Source organism: Schistocerca americana, chromosome 1 (genome assembly GCF_021461395.2).
Source record: "Schistocerca americana isolate TAMUIC-IGC-003095 chromosome 1, iqSchAmer2.1, whole genome shotgun sequence".
Lineage (NCBI taxonomy): Eukaryota > Metazoa > Arthropoda > Insecta > Orthoptera > Acrididae > Schistocerca > Schistocerca americana.
The window spans coordinates 711933811-711955970 of NC_060119.1; the positions used below are offsets into that span (position 1 = coordinate 711933811).

Here is a 22160-nt window from a genome sequence, read left to right on the forward strand (position 1 = left end):
TGTCTGGTCCTTAACTTCATTTATTTCGTGACCATAAATCCTGATAAGTTTCTCGCTGTTCTCATTTCTGCTACTTCTCATTACTTTCGTCTTTCTTTTATTTCTATCATTGCTTCTTCGATGTGCAAACTGAACAGTAGGGGAGAAAGACTACAACCCTGTCTTACGCCCTTTTTCACCTGAGCACTTCGTTCTTGGTCATCCACTCTTATTATTCCCTCTTGGTTCTTGTATATATTGTATATTACAATCTCTCCCTATAGCTTACCCCTGTTTTCCTCAGAATTTCGAACATCTTGCGCCATTTTACATTGTCGAACGTTTTTTTCAGGTTGACAATCCCTATGAATGTATCCTGATTTTTCTTTAGTCTTGCTTCCATTATCAACCGCAATGTCAGAATTGCCTCTCAGGTGCCTTTATCTTTCGTAAAACTAAACGGATTGTCATCTAACGCATCCTCAGTTTTCTTTTCCATTCTTCTGTATATTATTCTTGTCAGCAACATGGATGCATGAGTCGTTAAGCTGATTGTGCGATAATTATCGCACATGTCAGCTCATGCAGTCTTCAGAATGGTGTGGATGATATTTTTCCGAAAGTCAGATGGTATGTCGCCAGATTCAGACATTCTACACATCACCGTGAATAGCCGTTTTGTTGCCACTTCTGACAGTGATTTTAGAAATTCTAATGGAATGTTATCTATCCCTTCTATCTTATTTGATCTTAAGTCCTACAAAGCTCTTTTAAATTCTAATACTAGTTCCCCTGTCTCTTCTAAAGCGACTCCTGTTTCTTCTTCTATCATATCAAACAAATATTCCCCCTTGTAGAGATGTTTAGTGTACTCTTTCCACGTATCTGCTCTCTCCTCTGCGTGTAACAGTAGAATTTCCATTGTATTCTTAATGTTACCACCCTTGCTTTTAATTTCTCTGAAGGATGTTTTGATTTTCCAATATGCTAATCTAGTCCTTCGATTTTTGACAAATCCTGTAAATAAACTATATTCTATACACCACCTTGTATCCCATTGACTTTTTAAAATAAACAATATTCCTTACACTGTGATCGATCAATCAGTATTTCCAGAAGGGTGAGGGAGGCAAGGATAACTGAAGGATATTGATTTAATTAATTAATTAGTCCATCAATTTGATAAAGTGGTAGGGGGTATTTGAATAAGATGAAGCAGCTCATGAATACCAGAAGTAGTACAATTGAGCTGCTTCCCATCAAATTTTTTTCAATCAGTTTAATTAATTAGTCAAGTAATTTGATATCAGGAGTAGTGCTGGGTTTCTTAGAGGACTGGGAGGGGGTGGGGGTGACATGGAAAACCACTTAACAGAACAACAGGTTAAGGGTGGATTATCCTCAGGGCATCATAATCCTCTTAGCAGAACAATAGGTTAAGGACCTGTCAGTCAAAAGAGAACAATAGGTTTGCCCCTAAATGTATGCTTGCTCCTGAAAGTAGACAACCTGGAGTAACAAACTGTGCTGAAGCCCCTGTTGCCCCCCTACTACCGATCCGTTTTTTGCTGTCGACAAGAGTGTTTTTGTGTGTTTAATGACGTAACTACTGAAGGAATAAAGACGCATCCGTTTCAAAACTGAAGGAATTGTAGGTCATATCGACAATGGTGGTATGAAGTCCAAGTTCAGAGTGAATAAAGGCGTTTTACACAAGCGACCTTCTGGTCGAAATCGACTCTTGAAATGTGTGCGCATTTTGTGCTTGCATGTAGATCGGCACCCACCCACATCTATGGGTGTGTCTCTGGCGTTAGTGACCTATAGCTTGTGCTGAGAGTGAAGCTGTAAATTTCCGAATATGCCACACACTGCGCATGCGCAGAAGCAACGAACTGTGGCGGCGCAGGCTAACATTGGCCACTTAAGGCCAGCTCACTTCTTTTGTGGGAACGGTGCTTTCGTGTCATTTTAATTTCTATTGTGTTGGTTGCCTTGTTTTAGAGACACACTGAAAATTTTGCACGAGATCCTGGTATTTTTCATACTAGTGTCCTCCTTCAAGACAGACGAAATATTTGAAATGGAAAAGGTATTTACGCTGTACAAAGAAAAAGCTCACGCTATGCATAGATAAGAAAGTAAATACATAATTTAGAAAGAATAAGCAGCCATTAGACTGTGTATTACTGTATTTATCTTGTGTATTGCCTACATTTCGGCTTTATGTCATTATCAAGTACAATGCTAAAGGTTCTTAGTTGCTACTGGCGTAATAGCAGAAATGTCGATAGCACAGAATATAATACGGTAATACACAGTCAAATGGCAGTTTATTCTTTCAAAAAATGTTACATGTCTGTGGCTAGACACCTTCGAAAATTTTTTAAATAGATAAACTTGTTTTAATGAAAAAATTATTTCAGTAGTGAAAAAATCAGTATTACTTGACGAGAAAAATAATTTTCGATGTTATTTGGCTCTTAGCAAGAAAAAAACACAAAGATTAAATTAAAATAGCGCTGATAATTACATCTAGATATTGGCTGGTATATTTGCAAGCATATATTTTCTAGAGCAAATGGATATATATGTTTTGAAATGTTTGGACGGCACTTTTCCTATTCTTTGAGTTCTCAGGCGTGTAGAAAGTTTACCACACAACCTTTGAGAAGAACATCCACTATAAATTTTGCTTTGGTCATTAATAAACTCTATTATCATTAGTCGTATCTACATTTCGTAACTACATTTCGATTTTTTTCATAAAAAGGATAGTCCCCGATAACCTCATTTTCACTGTTCAGCAGACAGCTCTCACAACACACACAACCTTAACTTTTTTTTATTTTTTCATTCTGATTAGAAAACGAAAGATTAAATTTATGCGAGTAAAATGATCAACAATGGTATTTATGTTGTTGTCGGTCACAAATATTTTGCTATTCATATCCAAATATGTTACGATGAGGATGTGGATATGAACCTAATGGCACGGTCTAAATTGCTGCGAGTGAAAGGAGCAGTAATTAAGTTGGTTCTCCCTATTGCCGAGGCAAAGGAAGCTGCAAAGCGCAGGAGGCTTAGTCGGAAACGCTACAGTGCAAACTGGTTGGTCGGAAGTGGCGCGGTGTCTGGGGAGCCTACGATAGGGTCGAAAATGCCGTGGTTGGAACACGCACGGAGCCGACGTGTTTAGTAACCAGTTGAATGAAAAGCAAAATGGTGCTCACCGTAAAGCAGCGCCTGTTCATTGGTGAGTGTTGTCGAAAGACAATTCGGAGAAAACGTGTGTGGAACCGTTTGCGCAAGAGCTCAAGACTGGAAGTGTTTCGGCGGAACTTCGAAAAAAGCTTGCAAGGCAAAACTTAGTTGCAATATGGCGCGAAACAGGCTTTGTAGAGAAAATAAAAATGTAAGGTGAGTCTCGCGTCAGTTTTATTGTTAGCATTTTCCCTGCCTGTTATATCTGACCCGTCATGCTGTGCACATGAGGCACTTTTTTTTTATCAAACTGTCAATTTCGCTGTGTTTGTTGAGCTAGCCGGCAAAGTGATTAAGACACTGGGTTCTTAGGTGGGAGAATCGGACACCAAATCCCTGTCTGCCGGTTTACTTTCGGGTTTTCCGTGGTTTCCCTCTTTGCAAAGGTTCAGGTCCTGATTTCACTACCATCCTTGTACAACTGAGCTTACGCTCCATTTCAAATTATTCTCACGTTGACTCCACGCTTAACTATAAACTTACTGGTATTTACTTTTTTTCACAATCTTTCAAGTAGTTACCTATACAGTGAAATACACTTTTTCAACTGCTTTTATTACGAAAGACTTACGGTTCGTCATGACCTGAACATCGCTGATATCGTTGTGTTTTTGAAGCATCTGATGATGAATGTAGTAGAACCGGTCAGTATCTCCATTTACAGAATGAGATTTTCATTCTGCAGCGGAGTGTGCGCTGATATGAAACTTCCTGGCTGATTAAAACAGTGTGCCGGACCGGGACTCGAACTCGGGACCTTTGCATTTCGTGGGAAAGTGTTCTACGATCTTTTTTTTATCTCATATTTTTCTATATGTTCGTTGAATTTGTTCGGGGGCTGACGTCCGATGATACCCGTTCATGTTGTTCGTTGATCCGTTCACTCAGTTTTCTTTATTGTCCCCACAGCTTCAATTCTGCCAGTACCTCGACTCCTAGCTTCCAAACTTCACAGAAGCTCCGAAGGAATGAATACTCAGATCATCAGATTGAAAGGACAGTGCAGTCAAAACCGGAAAGCCGAAGAGAGAGGTTCAGACTGAGACCGAGGAAGAGAAGCCAAAATATGCTTATCTAGCTTATGCTGGCCCATTATCCGGAAAGATCAGTAGACACTTACGGAAACATGGCATCCGTTGTGTTTCGATCCCTTCAGCTAAAGTAAAATATATTTTTTGTGGTGTTAAAGATGGTCTACGTCTCCTAAACCCGCGTATGCATCGCATTCCACTCGAATGTGGCATGTCTTACGTGGAGCAGACTGTCAGAAAAGTCGAGGAGAGCTGTAAGGAACATCAGCGACATAACCGACTAAAACAACCAAGCATTGCCAGCTGACACCGTGCGCTGACTCAAATATAATAATGAAATGAAATACGGTGAGAGCAGATTCGTTGTGGAAACGCCATTTTTCTGAGACAGCGTAATTAATCAGTCTATAATTAAGCAGTCTATCCAGATAAAGATGTTAGAAAATCTGATAAACAAGATTGGAGGAATCAGTTAAAAAAGCTTGGGGTCCGGCACTCAGGTTATTAAAATCTCGTCGGCCATCACGGCCACCACAGGTGGGAAATGCTGAGAGACTTTGCCGCTCGCAGTATATCAGGGCGAGCTGTGAAAGACGAAACAGCATCAGAGAGCGTAGGCGACGCCGTGAGGCCAACAATAGTTCACACTCTGGTTGGAGTTCAGGCAATGAGTTCACATAGTAGCAGAAGTCGCAGCATCTGAAGAATACGGCGGGGCGGTCGTCGAAATATTGTGCATGTAATGGGAACATTGTCCGCAGCTCGTGGTCTTGCGGTATCTTTCTCGCTTCCCGCGCACGGCGTCCCGGGTTCCATTCCCGGCGAGGTCAGGGATTTTCCCTGCCTCGAGATGATTGTGTGTTGTTGTTTCGTCTTCATCATCATCATTCATCCCCATTACGGTCCGAGGAAGGCAATGGCAAATCACTTCCGCTAGGACCATGCCTAGTCGGCGGTGCGGGTCTCCCGCATCGTCCCTTACTCTCCTCGGAGTATGGAACCTCACCATCATCAATGGGAAGGACTCGGCAGAACGCTCGGAAGCACACTACTAAACACTAAAGTAGTTAATACTTCATGTTTTATGTATCTAATGAACGTTATGGTGTAAACAGCGTTACACTGTAGAAAATACTGCAACCAGCCACAAGCTTTTTTGTAATGATTTTATTGTAACATTACTATAATCCGCCCATCATAGAATAAACTTGATGTAAACAAACACAAACGCGATGATTGGTCAAAACCGTAGTACACATACACTGGTGTTGTTACGCACTTGGAAGTAAATCCAACTTATGTATTAGATATCTTACTACTAAGTTACTTTAAATGAAACTTTAAGACATTCAACTGTATTAACAGCCATCAACGCTTTTGTTAATCACGCTTTAGCTATGTAGTTTTTATTTCAAAAATCGTATACAGTCACAGCCTCTGCAGCGTTGTGCTCTGATTGTCGCGCTGTTGATGCGCAGTTTGAAAATGGTTGGGCTGTTTTCTGTTCCGTAGTGAAGCACGCGCGTGGAACACGGTTAAAAAGAGCCGAGAAATAGGCTGTTCTTAATGTTTTTTTTTCAGAAATTTACGGAAACAATCGGCTTCGAAGTTTTCCAAGAGTTGTATACAATGCAACTCATGTTGAACGTGTAGCGCAATCGGTAGGGTATTGGCATGTGAACCAAATGGCGTTATTCGTGCGTTGGTTCACATTTCGCCGGTGTCAATAAGAACTCGTTCAGTTTGAGATAACTACATCTCATAATTATAAAACCCATCATTTTTTATGAATAATGCACGTCTTCTTGTTTCTAATTACATATTGGACGCGAAATTCCTGTTTCCATTTCAAACACAAATTCTTAACTATCTATGTTTTATGAAACACTGTTAATAAAAGTTGCTTAAATTAAGAACACATAATATAATTTTTTAGGTGAAAATGAAAAACCGAATCCTGTTTATTTGGTCTTTGTCCATCGTTTTATACCACAGAGGTAGATGAGTATCGTAGAAACATGAAAAACAATCGTTTTCACGGCATAGAGCACGTCATACAAATGCTGCATTTTTACATTTGTTACTGTACCATTACAATATGAACCTAACAGAAATGATCTGGAGCGAAGGTGCGGGATTTGGCCCGAGAAGCAACAAGACTGTTAAGCTGCCAGACGTACTGGAACTAACGCACGCAACTTCTTCACACGTCACTGCAGAACTCTGGCGGGATATAGAACGGCTCGTCATAATGGAAGAAGAGAAAATGCTGCCCCTGGTTGGCTTCGCGGACTATGTTGTTGATGGGCTCGTTATCAGTGCAGCAGGTGACGCTTCCAGAACTGAAATGTATTTCTCGGATTCGGAAAAGGAAGGAGCTAAGAGATTGCCAGACGACTGCCTGTGAGTAATACCTTCAGTGGCTTCAATATTTAACTATACGGTGAAATCCGTCGCTACTCTCTTACGACACACACGGCTTATGCAGGAAAATTCCCCTGTGGTTAAGTCAGGAATGTTCATCATTCTTGTTTTTAATTACAATAGTATGTTAGCTAAAAACGATAATGCGTTGCGGTTTTGGTCTAGTCGTCTAAGGAGTGTATTGTGGTAGATTTGCAGTGTATTATTTCATTCTGCTTAAAGATTAAAATGACATTCGAAGCTGTATTGCTCTTCCGCTCGTCTGTTTTACGTGCAAACTGCAGCTGCTGACCGGCCAGTGCCGTCCAAGCTAAATGCACCGCTAAAGCCGTTGTCCTGTTTTCGCTAAGTCGATGTGCGCGTAAAGCACAATTTTATGTACCCTTATTATCGTACTCAACAGTACTCGAGACAGCATGGCTGCAGTCCCACGAGGAAGAATACATAGTGCAGCGTTTGAATTAGGTTTATTCTTATGATGAACGGATTATAGTTTCGAGCCTGACCCCATCGTCAAATTTTACTTTTCAGTCTTCATGGAAAGCGCTGCTTCACATATTATTAGACAGAGATTTGATTTTCTTTTACAGTCAATGCTGATCAATGAACTGAGCTAACTACAGGTTGTATTTAGTTCATTGATGAGCATGGATTGTAAAAGGAAATCAAACCTCTGTCATACAACATTTAAAACAAGGCTTTTCATGAGGACACGTATTTAAAATTTGCAAAGAAGTCACCGCTACCATCTGCCTATGAGCTCACAATAAAATCATTTCAAGAACACTTGTGGCTGTCACAGTATTTCCTACAGTGTAATTTACGGAAACATTGTGTAGACTGTGAAAGATCTCTAAGATGTTGCATTTTTCAGTCGTAATGGAACTGGTAAGGATGAAAGCGAGCACAAAACTATGGTTGTTAGCGGAACCAACATTGATTGCTGGATATTATTCTTTCATTTTGACAGCAGAGGAACGTATCCAAAGAATGGTTGCTCTCAGATGAACAAGAACCAAAATTACTTACAGTAAGACCAAAGCTGTATGCTGAAACAAGAGAAGGGTAGCAAATTATATTAATGAGGTGGTTGAAGAAATCGCGAGTTAACAGAACGTGACGAGCACATCCATACTGAGTAAAAGAAACGGTATTGATTTTCAAAAACTGAATGTTATTCAGAAGCTAATATTTTTCTATAACCTGTAAGTGTAAACGGGAACCTGTATGTGCAAACAAAAAAACTGTGCAATATTTCAGGACACCCACTGAACATGCCTTGTAACGAAGGCGAATAACGTCTGGGTGCACAACATAAATAAAAAAAACCTTAATGTACAGCATGCAAAAGGCGTTTTTCTCTTGAACTGCAGTAATTTATTCATTCTGTGTTGTTGAGACGTAAAGTGCGAAGGTTGTTGGTTCGGCTAAGTTTCCTGTAAAGAAGTGATGGCGTGGGATGCAGTGGGAGTTGCCGTTGGCCTCAAGCGCGGCTGACCGTCTGGCGAGACGTTTCGAAGCCGGTTGTAGGAGGCGTAGCGATGTTATCAGGACGGCGAGTAGAGCCAGCGGCGTGTAGGTGGAGGGGGAACCGGGTCTGGCTGCACGGAACCCTGCTGGACTGGCGGGAAGGATGAGTCAGTCAAGGTGTGCATTCAACCTGTAACCGTCGTCTCCCGTGTGTAAAAGTGCGACGCTCGCCGTAACCCAGTGCACCGCCGGCAGCTGCGGGCGGTGTGACCTGTGCTAGCAGAAACGCGTGTTTAGATCTCTTATCTGTGCGTGGCGTGCTGGCCAAGGGGGCACCGTCACTGGAGAACCTGACGCAGCGACGAGAATCTCTGCTATAGGTAAATAATGACGGACGCAGGAAAGATTCCACTCCTGGGCAGCGAGCAGCTCGTTGCGTGCACTATTTTGATATTTATTTTGCATGAAAAGAGCAACTAGACTGCTAAAGACGCTTCAAATCTGGCGCAGTCCCTGTGGGATATCTGACCTCTTTTGCTGTTTTCATTAAATGCACTTCTTCGGAAAGATTCCTTCTGTAGAGAGTATACTGTGACTCTCTTCAGGAATAAACAAGCCTCTGCTTAAAAGCGCATGCGAAGCGAAGTAATCACGCTTCAGATGGCCGTGACCCAAAAAGCTGCACCGTACAGAGCTCTGTTTACAAAAATTGACTTTCTTTTGGATTAGCTAGAATTCGTAGCTCTTCTTAGAGTATTACATGATTTTTTTGTGTCCGACTTCCGGAAAAAAGTTTAAAGGGCCCGATGAAATTTAATTCTTTGCCTAGTTTTGCGTATCCGTTACATAGGTACGACTTGAGTGGTAAAAGTCATTCTTTGTAATACGACAGCCATAAACACGTTCCTTTTTTTTTAAAGTTCTTATTTTGTTACATAATATGTGATATTGAAAGCGTAATATTTTTGGGGAAATGTTTAAATTCGGTTTCCTTTGTTATGTATTTAAACTTTTATACCTCCGTCTGAACATTTGATTTCCTGCAGGAAGGTTTGAAAATAGTTGCTGGCAGAAGTGAGTGCCGAGTAATTATTCTAAGTTTTATTACAAGCGCTACATAAATGAATGAGCGTCAGTAGAATTTTAAACTGAAAATTCGAGTGGGAGAGAGCGAATATGGTCATGTGTTCAGCCGGTAAAAAGTGATTTAAAGTACAGACTTCTGCTCATTTTGACAATATTAGGTAATTCTTGCCTAAAACACCCTTGTAAGTTTGCAATCTTACTCACGCTCCAACTAACGGAAGAAGTCCGAGATCTGTAACAGAGGCATTGAAAATTAGAATTTGCTAATTCAGGGATAGAGATAAGATCTTTTTGGCACAAATTGTTTCCGTAGTCCTCATCAGTTATTTCTGACTGTAGTCGCTTGTCCGCAGGTCCTATTTAGTGTGGCAGAGACATTTATGATCCTTTCTCTTGAATGCCGCAGACAATCTGCATACGTTGCGCAGTAGACACTGTGATGTGACTTTGCTCTTGTCACTAAGTTGTCACATTTGTGCCCTTATTCGATAAGTATGCCAATCAGCTCTTTTGTGAAGCACTATTTATTTCACGTCAACTAGCGTATTCACACATCATTACTTTGACTCTACTGCCGCATTGTTTTCGCGGTCCATAATACGAGTAGCTTCTTTATACCAACGTCCTTATTGTAATATCGCCGACGGCCACTGTGACCGTGCGGTTCTAGGCGCTTCAGTCCGGAACCACGCGGCTGCTACGGTCGCAAGCTCGAATGCTGACTCGGGCATTGATGTGTGTGATGTCCTTAGGTTAGTTAGGTTTAAGTAGTTCTAAGTTCTAGGGGACTGATGACCTCAAGTCCCAAAGTGCTCAGAGCCATTTGAACATTTTTGTAATATCGCGACCTAAACGTTTCAGATTTAGGTGCCTTTCAAACAGTCCATGTTTATCAAGCTTAATACTTCCGAGAATGTAGGAGTCTGATGCATAGATGATCACAGAGTGCGCAGTGGAGTGGACGATTACAAATATCATGCCGTCCACGTGCAAAGTAGTTTCTAAATACGCCGAGCCCCATCAAAGATAAAAGACATAAAGGGCAAAGTGTTAACGGCCTTAAACCGCGTGTTTCTATAATGGGAGTTATGGTTAGTGTACGAGTGTGAAATCGGTTCACAACACCAAAAGTGCGTTTTGCCGAAGGATGTGCATACAAAATGGTTCAAATGGCTCTGAGCACTATGGGACTTACCATCTGAGGTCATCAGCCCCCTAGAATTTAGAACTACGTAAACCTAACTAATCGAAGGACATCACACACATCCATGCCCGAGGCAGGATTCGAACCTGCGACCGTAGCGATCGCGCGGTTCCAGACTGAAGCGCCTAGAACCGCTCGGCCACTCCGGTCGGCGATTTGCATACAAGCCATCATAATATGTGTAATATTTTGCTCGTTAACTAGCAAAACAAAGTGCCCGCTGTTAACAACAAGCGCGAAGATGAACATGTGAAGCATACGAAACAAGAGACAAGAGGTTCCTCCTCAATATTCGTTATTATCCTTAGGAATTCGTGAATTTATCCTTTATTGCCACACAGTTGTTAATGTCACTGTTGAGCTTCCTTCCTTTTCCGCCTCGCCAAAAATAAAACTGGAAAACCGTGTCTTTCACGGTTCTATCGATAGAAAGAACGCACATCGCGACTCGACATCCAGTAACAGCTGTGACAGAAACACGCGTCCCCTTGCAGTCGTTGACCCTTGAAAACAGGTAAGGAGGGAAATTGTATCATGATCTGTACAATTTCACAAAACTGACTCTCCTCTCTAAGCTACTCTGTATCTGCCGGCCGTGGTGGTCTCGCGGTTCTAGGCGCGCAGTCCGGAACCGCGCGACTGCTACGGTCGCAGGTTCGAATCCTGTCTCGGACATGGATGTGTGTGATGTCCTTAGGTTGGTTAGGTTTAAGTAGTTCTAAGTTCTAGGGGACTGATGACCACAGCTGTTATGTCCCATAGTGCTCAGAGCCATTTGAACCATTTTTTTACTCTGTATCTGCCTTTTTTTCTCTCTACTAGATAATGGCGTGTGATCTCGAAGGCTTACCAGCTTACCTGTCTCCTTCAGAAAAGAAGATGAAAATTTTCAGCTATCTCTGTCATTAGTTATTTTATCCCTCGTCATAAAAGAAGGAATAACAGCTCCCTCTTTTATTTACTGGGATATTACACATTGCTTCACGACGTTAACAATACCACAAGTACTTTATGCCTACAATGTCATCTTAATGCGACACGATCATTTCGTAGAGTATCATGTTACGAACAAATTAATGCTGGAAGTTTGGCATATTAGATTACGAAATGTTTTCGCTGTTGCATTCTTATTCTGCCACACCATTCACGTGTCTTGCCCAGTGTTGTTATTTGTTTACATATACCTCCTCTCCCTCGGCCTCCCTCCCGTCCCTCGTGGCCACTGTCAAGTCTAAGCGGCTTCCTTTTCCAGCGCTGTGTGTGCGTCTTGAGAATCCGTGATCATATTTCAAAAATTACTATTTCTGCTGTAATAATTATCAAACTATAAATTACAATAAAACTTCTACAATAAGTGTCATTGAATTCTTTCAGACAAAAAGCCGAAGGGTTCTTACACCCTTCACTCTGGCACACTTTGTATTACTTCCAGTGTAGCATTCGTTAAATGCTAGATATTGAGAGTTGATAGTGGATTACCAATTACTTTTGTCAGAGATAGGAAATGAATTAGCCTCTGCATTTATTACGAAACCTCCCGAATCCTGCTGCGTACCTATTAGAGTTTCTCCCCTTCCATTCTGGCGTTTCCCAGCTACATTACATGATTCACACCTGTTTATTTATCGCGAGTATAATGCTTGTTTCTTTGTCCGGACGCCCACTTCTGAGGTTACGACTTGCATCTTATTTTCCGGGGAGGTGTGTTCGTTATTGGTCGCCAAATCGTGCAAGCTCAAATCTCGTGTTTTTGTATTTGAGCTACAGGTCATTTTCCTCGCCACACTCGCTCATGGGTGATTCATTCGATAGTGACCAAAGAGGAGCATTTAAATCTTTCGTGACTGAAGCAGAAGGGACACTAACCTCGTTATTATCAGCTGCCCTCTCCGATCTCAAGAAACAATTCGTTTAGAATAAATTCTTATGAAGTCTGAGCAACAATTACCCATTTAGTATGACAACATTGTGGTGATGCATAAACAAATATTTAATTTTCTACCCACTGGCAAATATAAGTTAATATTTTATATTTAAGAAACATTGTGAAACACAAGTTGAGTGAATGCGCGTGTGTGCGTGTGAGGGAGAGAGAGAGAGAGAGAGAGAGAGAGAGAGAGAGAGAGAGCAGATGAGGTGCTTGCATTGTAGTTCAATTTGTGTGATACTCCGGTGTCCGGGAGACAAATGACTAACAAAAATGCGTTATGTTCGTGAAACAGAGAGGGGAAACCGTTCGGGTATTTGCCTAGAATACTGTGGGAAACCGACTTAAAAATCACTCTCTCTGGCAGGTAAATAGGAACTGCAAATACCACGATGACTGAAACAAAATCTCAGAGCACCTGCGATGGGAATGAATGATGTTGTTTAACGCCCCATCGACGTCAAGGTCATTAGAACTGTAACATTCGATCTGTAGGATGGGGAACGATTTCAGATGTACGGACTGTTGTTGTGGTCTTCAGTCCTGAGACTGGTTTGATGCAGCTCTCCATGCTACTCTATCCTGTGCAAGCTTCTTCATCTCCCAGTACCTACTGCAACCTACACCCTTCTGAATATGTTTAGTGTATTCATCTCTTGGTCTCCCTCTACGATTTTTACCCTCCACGGTACCCTCCAATACTAAATTGGTGATCCCTTGATGCCTCAGAATATGCCCCAGCAACCGATCCCTTCTCCTAGTCAAGTTGTGCCACAAATTTCTCTTCTCTCCAATTCTATTCAGTACCTCATCATTAGTTATGTGAACTACCCATCTAATCTTCAGCATTCTTTTGTAGCACCACATTACGAAAGCTTCTATTCTCTTCTTGTCCAAACTATTTATCGTCCACGTTTCACTTCCATATATGGCTACACTCCATACAAATACTTTCAGAAACGACGTCCTGACACTTAAATCTATACTCGATGTTAACAAATTTCTCTTCTTCAGAAACGCTTTCCTTGCAATTGCCAGTCTACATTTTATATCTTCTCTACTTCGACCATCATCAGTTATTTTGCTTCCCAAATAGCAAAACTGCTTCACTACTTTAAGTGTCTCATTTCATTTTGCTTTTGTTGATGTTCATCTTATATTCTCCTTTCAAGACACTATTCATTCCGTTCAACTGCTCTTTCAAGTCCTTTGCTGTCCTTGACAGAATTACAATGTCATCGGCGAACCTCAAAGTTTTTATTTCTTCTTCATGGATTTTAATACCTACTCCGAATTTTTCTTTTGTTTCCTTCACTGCTTGCTCAATATACAGATTGAGTAACACCGGGGAGAGGCTACAACCCTGTCTCACTCCCTTTCCAACCACTGCTTCCCTTTCATGCCCCTCGACGCTTATAACTGCCATGTGGTGTCCGTACAAATTGTAAATAGCCTTTCGCTCCCTGTATTTTACCCCTGCCACTTTCAGAATTTGAAAGTCTACAAATGCTAGAAACGTAGGTTTGCCTTTCCTTAATCTAGCTTCTAAGATAAGTCGTAGGGTCAGTACTGCCTCACGTGTTTCAATATTTCTACGGAATCCAAACTGATCTTCCCCGAGGTCGGCTTCTACCAGTTTTTCCATTCGTCTGTAAAGAATTCGCTTTAGTATTTTGCAGCTGTGGCTTATTAAACTGATTGTTCGGTAATTTTCACATCTGTCAACACCTGCTGTCTTTGGAATTGGAATTATTATATTCTTCATTGGCAAATAAAAGTTAGTATTTTATATTTTAGAAAGATTGTGAAGCACAATTTGTGTTTGTATATGTGTGTGTGTGTGTGTGTGTGTGTGTGTGTGTGTGAGAGAGAGAGAGAGAGAGAGAGAGAGAGAGAGAGAGTTCAATTTGTGTGATACGTCAGTATCCGGGAGCCATATAACTAACAAAAAATGCGTTATGTTCGTGAACCAGAGAGGGGGAAACCGTTCGGGGACTTGCCTAGAATACTGTGGGAAACCGACTTAAAAATCACTCTCTCTGGTAGGTAAAAAGGAACTGCAAATACCTCAATGACTGAAACAAAATCTAAGTGCACCTCCGATGGTAATGAATGATTATGTTTATGGCCCCATCGACGTCAAGGTCATTAGAAGTGTAACATTCGATCTGTCGTATGGGGAATGACAGATGTAGGGACTATGCAAACCGAAATAATAATGTCTGGACAGGGGATTAGAATCGCGATCACACAGAAACAAGTTACGCGTCGTAATCACTGCACTACCTGTATCACTTCGTCCTCGAAATACACCTGCAGCGCTCGCAACTCGGGAGCCATACCGTACGGCACAGTTATCGGTGCCTGCGGCGAGTTTTTTCGTCGGCGTGGCTGCCGCGACGCTTGCTGCGCGCCCTATGCGGCGGTGCATTGTGAACTGGAAACGCTTTTAGCGGCAGGTGGGTGCTCCCCGAGCACGAGGTGGCTCGGCCGGCGCTGCGGTTGTCGTGCTTCACAGCCCCCACCTGCCAGCGAGCGGGGTTCCCTCTTCCTATCGGGACATCTGCCCGCCCTCCCCACACTGCCATAAAGCCACAAACTGTCGCTCTCTCGCCGAGCCAGCTCGTCTCACTTTTTTCACACTTACCCGTAGATAGTGCACGTCAAAGACTTCGTTTTTATGCTCGGTGTACTTCATTTTGCTGCTGTTGAAAGCTCTTGTTGCCGCCCTTCCGCGGTTGCAAACTGAATTTGGATTTTTAAAACACCATTTTCTGCAACGCGCTGGTTTTCCTTTTTTTATTCTGTACCCAAACACGTTTCGACATCTTTAGACATCTTGTTTTATTTCTGAAACTGTAATCATTTTAAAGATGGGATTGCCAATTTTTACACTTTCCGTCGCTGAAGAGCATACGTCATGCTTTTTGTGGGATCTTTATCTCCATCGTTTTTCGGGCTTTGTTTGACCTTACTACCATCTGGTATCGCAAGTTTCCGGTAACATAAGCAAAATTTAAGAAAACTTTACGTCACCACTTTCACCGAAAAAAAGAAAATACGATATTTAGGAAAACTTACGTCTACACTTTCATCGAGAGAAACACCTGTCGTTGAATGTGGCGTTGTAAGTTTTCCTAAAGCTCGTTCTTGTGCATCTAAACTTGCGATACCAGTGTGAGTCTAATCTAAAAGCCGTAAATTCAACTAAATACCTCGGTATCACAATTACGAACAACTTAAATGGGAAGGAACACATAGAAAATGTTGTGGGGAAGGCAAAATAAAGATTGCGTTTTATTAGCAGGACACTTAGAAAATGTAACAGACCTACTAAGGAGACTGCCTGTACTACGCTTGTCCGTCCACTTTTAGAATACTGTTGCGCGGTGTAGGATCCTTACCAGATAGGACTGACCGAATACATCGAAAAAGTTCAAAGAAAGGCAGCACATTTTGTATTATCGCGAAATATGGGAGAGAGTGTTACAGAAATGATACAGGATTTGGGATGGACATCATTAAAAGAAAGGCGTTTTTCGCTGCAACAGAATCTTCTCACAAAATTCCAATCACCAGCTTTCTCCTCCGAATGCGAAAATATTTTGTTGGCACCGACTTACATAGGGAGGAACGATTACCAAGATAAAATAAGGGAAATCAGAGCTCGTACGGAAAGATTGTGAAGTTGGTTCGATGAACCCTCTGCAGGCACTTACATGTGATTTGCAGAGTATCCATGTAGACGTAGATGTACATGTAGGTGAGTGAAGTGTAAATGGTGTGAACAACAGCATAAGTAAATGCAACCTACAATGAAATATGGAAAATTTCTTGCTCTGGCCCTCCACTGCAGAGAGTCTGGTAGGCATCTTCTCTGTGCCATATTGCACCGTCTGTAACGGTATTCACAGTGATCGTGGATGTGGTGCTACCTGGGAAACAATACCTCGTTTCATAGGTGCCCTGATGTCATCGTTGGCATGGTTATTCATTGACCGGAATGCTATCTTCCGTGCAGAATACGATCATACGGGCATCTTGTTGACAGTTTGTACGATTATATCGTGAATTAGATACAGGACGGGGAAATCACGGTTTGTTGCTTCAGTTTTGGACACCAGTGTAAGTACAAAACGTATAAAAACTGGCCTAACCTGTAAAATCGCATCTATAAAATTAATGCAGTTTCGGAAATACAATTAGACCTCTCAATATGTTTGGGTAAAGAATTTAAAAAAAAAGGTAAAGCATTGCGTTTTGCAGAGGTTGGACTTTTAAAAATCCCAAATTCAATGACTTCACTTGCCGTTGTGCGATCTCTAAATGCAGAGTAAGTGATAACAGTGGTATTACGACACTCAATAGTCCGATTACTAACCAGCGTCATTTAGGGTAAGGGTGGGTCTGTATTTGGCTTGAAGCGAAGTGCGTACTTGACACTATTTGTTAGATTAATATGTCATTTTTGTATAAGATGTTAATTCAGTTATATGCCTGATGCTTTTGCGTAACATCAACTATTTCGGGATACCTTTAGACAAGATGTTGACCAGAAATGTACCGCACAGCGCAAAGCGTTATTCTGAATCGTTACCTATCGCAACTTGATCACTTTGAAATATGGTGGTTCTCGATACATTATTTTACATCGTTTTCGTTTCTAATATTCATACTACACTACGCCTCTCGGGCTTTCGTCCCAACATCCACTGCCTATTACGGATTCGAATCGTGAAGGCAGAAAAAAACTATCACGCCAGTATTTGACTGGCAAGAAGAGGAGAGGCGCTAGAGTAAAATTCCTAATCACCAGTCTTTGCAGCAATCTCGTGAATTAGTTTCGAAGCCTGTCCTCAGCGTCAGATGGGAACGTTAAGCCTGGCGGTCCACTCGGTACTATTCGAGAGGAGTAAGCTCTCTGTCGGTCCCAGGTGTCACCCGCTTCCTTCTCTGACTGTCATATAACACAAACATAACACTTCAGTATATACGCTCCCATCACAGTCAAGTAAGTACACTCAATAGATGAACTTTAGCGCCGACAGGTCGTTGCTACACTCCTGGAAATGGAAAAAAGAACACATTGACACCGGTGTGTCAGACCCACCATACTTGCTCCGGACACTGCGAGAGGGCTGTACAAGCAATGATCACACGCACGGCACAGCGGACACACCAGGAACCGCGGTGTTGGCCGTCGAATGGCGCTAGCTGCGCAGCATTTGTGCACCGCCGCCGTCAGTGTCAGCCAGTTTGCCGTGGCATACGGAGCTCCATCGCAGTCTTTAACACTGGTAGCATGCCGCGGCAGCGTGGACGTGAACCGTATGTGCAGTTGACGGACTTTGAGCGAGGGCGTATAGTGGGCATGCGGGAGGCCGGGTGGACGTACCGCCGAATTGCTCAACACGTGGGGCGTGAGGTCTCCACAGTACATCGATGTTGTCGCCAGTGGTCGGCGGAAGGTGCACGTGCCCGTCGACCTGGCACCGGACCGCAGCGACGCACGGATGCACGCCAAGACCGTAGGATCCTACGCAGTGCCGTAGGGGACCGCACCGCCACTTCCCAGCAAATTAGGGACACTGTTGCTCCTGGGGTATCGGCGAGGACCATTCGCAACCGTCTCCATGAAGCTGGGCTACGGTCCCGCACACCGTTAGGCCGTCTTCCGCTCACGCCCCAACATCGTGCAGCCCGCCTCCAGTGGTGTCGCGACAGGCGTGAATGCAGGGACGAATGGAGACGTGTCGTCTTCAGCGATGAGAGTCGCTTCTGCCTTGGTGCCAATGATGGTCGTATGCGTGTTTGGCGCCGTGCAGGTGAGCGCCACGATCAGGACTGCATACGACCGAGGCACACAGGGCCAACACCCGGCATCATGGTGTGGGGAGCGATCTCCTACACTGGCCGTACACCACTGGTAATCGTCGAGGGGACACTGAATAGTGCACGGTACATCCAAACCGTCATCGAACCCATCGTTCTACCATTCCTAGACCGGCAAGGGAACTTGCTGTTCCAACAGGACAATGCACGTCCGCATGTATCCCGTGCCACCCAACGTGCTCTAGAAGGTGTAAGTCAACTACCCTGGCCAGCAAGATCTCCGGATCTGTCCCCCATTGAGCATGTTTGGGACTGGATGAAGCGTCGTCTCACGCGGTCTGCACGTCCAGCACGAACGCTGGTCCAACTGAGGCGCCAGGTGGAAATGGCATGGCAAGCCGTCCACAGGACTACATCCAGCATCTCTACGATCGTCTCCATGGGAGAATAGCAGCCTGCATTGCTGCGAAAGGTGGATATACACTGTACTAGTGCCGACATTGTGCATGCTCTGTTGCCTGTGTCTATGTGCCTGTGGTTCTGTCAGTGTGATCATGTGATGTATCTGACCCCAGGAATGTGTCAATAAAGTTTCCCCTTCCTGGAACAATGAATTCACGGTGTTCTTATTTCAATTTCCAGGAGTGTATATGCTGCAGGCTAGAATGGCATCAAGCGTGTCAAAGGTCTGGCTACTGTTATTAACACGAATGAGTCCTATGAGGTAGCCGGTAGCGAGCGGTTCTTGGCGCTTCAGTCCGGAACCGCTCGACCGCTACGGTCGCAGGTTCGAATCTTGCCTCGGGCATGGATGTGTGTGATGTCCTTAGGTTAGTTAGGTTTAAGTAGTTCTAAGTTCTAGGGGACTGATGACCTCAGATGTTAAGTCCCATAGCGCTTAGAGCCATTTGAACCATCCTATGAGGTTACAGATACTGCGATAATGTATACCACACGAGGCAGTCTTTTTTCTAATGTTGGTTTTCGGTACTTGCCCATACAGCCATTTCAACACAGGGAATAGGATTCTGCAGTTTGTTTTGACACTGCAGAGTATACATTAGTTTAAGTCGTACCCTGGTGTGAAGTTACGTAAGTTTCAGAAAGGACAGATTCCGACATAAAGCATATTTCACATTCACAGTGTACTGAAACGCGTAAACAAGACGAAAATGTAATCCAGGATACACAGAGGTAGTATGCTATAAAAATCTAACTGGTAACACAATAAAACATGATAAAAAGCCGTTGGCACACATTCAGGATATTCCCAAAACAATCCATATTAATGAATATGTATCTAAATTAAAATGTTCTTTTGTATGTCCGTGTAGAACTGTTTCTAAAGCTGCATCTAGATAATTGAATACTTGTGCAGTTACAGAAGTACCATCTAGGCAAAACATGAGAACAACAAACAGGGTATTACAGCCATACGTCTAGATACACCAGTATTCAGTCACATTTACATAGGAGGAATGCAGAGGAGGCAGTTCAGTTGAAGAAAAGGAAGGGTAGAGCCCCGTCAACATCGCATTCACTGCAGACGAAGCACAGGCTCGGATTACGAAAGGAGGGGGACGGAAAGCGACCGTCCCTTTTCAAATAAACACCTTGTGAGATGTCTGGAGCGAAATCACGAAAAACCTAAAACTGGTTGGTGAACGGGGATCTGAACCGTCGACCTCCCAAATGCGTGTCCAGAGTGCTAACCACTGCACCACCTCGCTCGGTTTGAGTTGAGAAAGAAAGGAAAGCTCTAAAAAGGTTAATCAAAGAAGTTGGAGCCACTAATACAGGGTGTACTATTATTACCGGCGTCACACCGTATAGTTGGAAGTACTCAGTAAATATAGGTCCGCATAAGGGCCGTTTTCGAGATAACTGCGAGTTTGTGGTTACCAGCCACCACTAACATGATTCTGTGTAAACGTTAACCCAGTTATGAAAAGGTAACAGTGCTGTACAACATTAAGAAAAGTTGTTAGAGATACTTTGATAGATGTGCAGGTCTTTTGTATGTGCACAACACTTACATGACTGCAATCGTAGTTAAAGGAGGTGATCAAAGTGTCGTCCTTGCAGCCAGATTCAGACCTGTACCAAACATGGCAATGAGTTTCGAATCCTTAGGAACAAGCCTGGACCATTTCGAAATTCTTGACAAGTATTGAAAAGACTGTGCTCCATTTCTTCAAGCGGTTTAACAGCTGCGACGTACACTACAACTTTAAGGTGGCCCCAAACTCAGAAATCCATGGGGTTCAGATCGTATAATCTTGAGGTACCTGTCCTCATCCAAACCATCTTTGGCCATATGGGCGCATGAGGTATCTCGCCGTAGCAGCAATATGAGCTGGTGGTCCATCATACACGTACCACATCCTCTGGCGTTACTCTGAGTGAACGTCCTAAGCAATCCTGCAAGATGATGCCGCAGAACTAGAAGGTAACTCTATCCACTGACTTTGTTTGGTAACATGTACAGCCCAATAAGACGATCACGTAGTACCGCCAACCACACATTCAATGAGAAACGTCTCTAATGCGGAGACTCATACACAGCTGTGGACTGGAGCCTAGATGACTCCAAACGTGAGAATTGTGATAGTAAAACACAACATCACGAGTGATACGTGATTCGTCTGTAAATAAAATGTTACTGTCAAAGTAGAGTTGCCAACAACTGGTTGTTGCATTCCTTGACAGAACATTAGTCTGCGACCATCGTTCACCTCACTTAGATACTGAACTCGTCGGAAGTGGTAGGGATACATTGCATTGTGATGCATTATTCTCCAAAGACTACTGGGGCTCATTCTAGGAGTTTGTGTGACAAGTCTCGTTGCCGAGATTCCTGAAGGTGTTGGACTGTTTTCGGCACCACATCTTGAAGCACACGTGTAATTCATACAGGCCTTCCCGCTCACGCCGCATGTGCAAAGTTCCCAATTTCTCGGAGGCGTTGATGCACCACTCTAAACGTTCATCTCGGGGTGTCTTCGGGCATACCACAGACTAGCATACACAGAATCACATCAGTAGTAACTGGTAATCACAAAGTCGCAATTCCCGAGGCTTTGTTGCTTCCAGTACCGTGTTATTTCAACGGTATGAGTTTACGCCATTAGTTATGATACACCCTGTATAGGTAAGGCGGCTGCGAATAAATTAGAAGTACTTCAGCTCACAGAAAAAGGAAGGAAATACAAAAATGTACAAGTAAAGGAAGGATTGCAGCAATATAAGTACCTTGACAATTAAAAGAATGGGACGTGCACGGAACCTAAATTGCAGTGACAGCAGAGTCAATGCGAAAAAACTGAAAAAGAACTGGGTGTCGGAAAGACAAATTCAGTACACAGAAAATTCTAAATAACTTTTCGTGTATCTGAAAGCAAATGCATCACATTAAGAGTGCAAAAAGAAATGCCAGTATCAGGGAGACAATCGTTAAGTGGAAAGAGTACTTTGACGGCCTATACAGAGGGCAGAAACTGCTAACGTGACTGAAGAAGAAATGGGGGTCGATTTGGACAACATGGGGATTCTAGTATTAGGGTCAGAACTCTGGAAGCCTTGCCGTATCGATCAAACAAGGGGGAAGGGATCGTAACATGGCTTCGGAATTTCTAAAAATCGTTGGGAGGGATGACAACCCGTTAATTAGTCAACATTATTGAGTCAATGGGACTCGAGACCTACTATCGGCCTTCCGGAAGAACATCATCCACACAATCCGAAAAATAACAAGTGCAGATAAATGGTGAGAACTATCGTCCAATCACCTTGTCTGCTCATGCACCGAAGTTGCTGACCAGATCAATATACAAAATAGATGCATGAAAACTGAGGCTGTGTTATGTGAAGGTTCACTTTGCTTGAGGAGAGATAGACGCACTAGAGTGTCAGTCACTTAATAGGAGCAAAACTTAAGAAAAGC

General features: G+C 43.0%; 1 protein-coding gene across 1 annotated transcript in view; it reads left to right on the forward strand.

Annotated features, from left to right (window-relative positions):
• Positions 1 to 8355: 8355 nt before the first annotated feature.
• The window catches only part of LOC124610072 (tyrosine-protein phosphatase non-receptor type 13-like), a 258426-nt gene continuing 244621 nt past the window's right edge, over positions 8356 to 22160 (forward strand). Inside the window, exon 1 of the mRNA XM_047140127.1 lies at positions 8356 to 8548. The gene's annotated coding sequence lies outside the window, so the exon portion shown is untranslated. The remainder of the gene's footprint in view (positions 8549 to 22160) is intronic.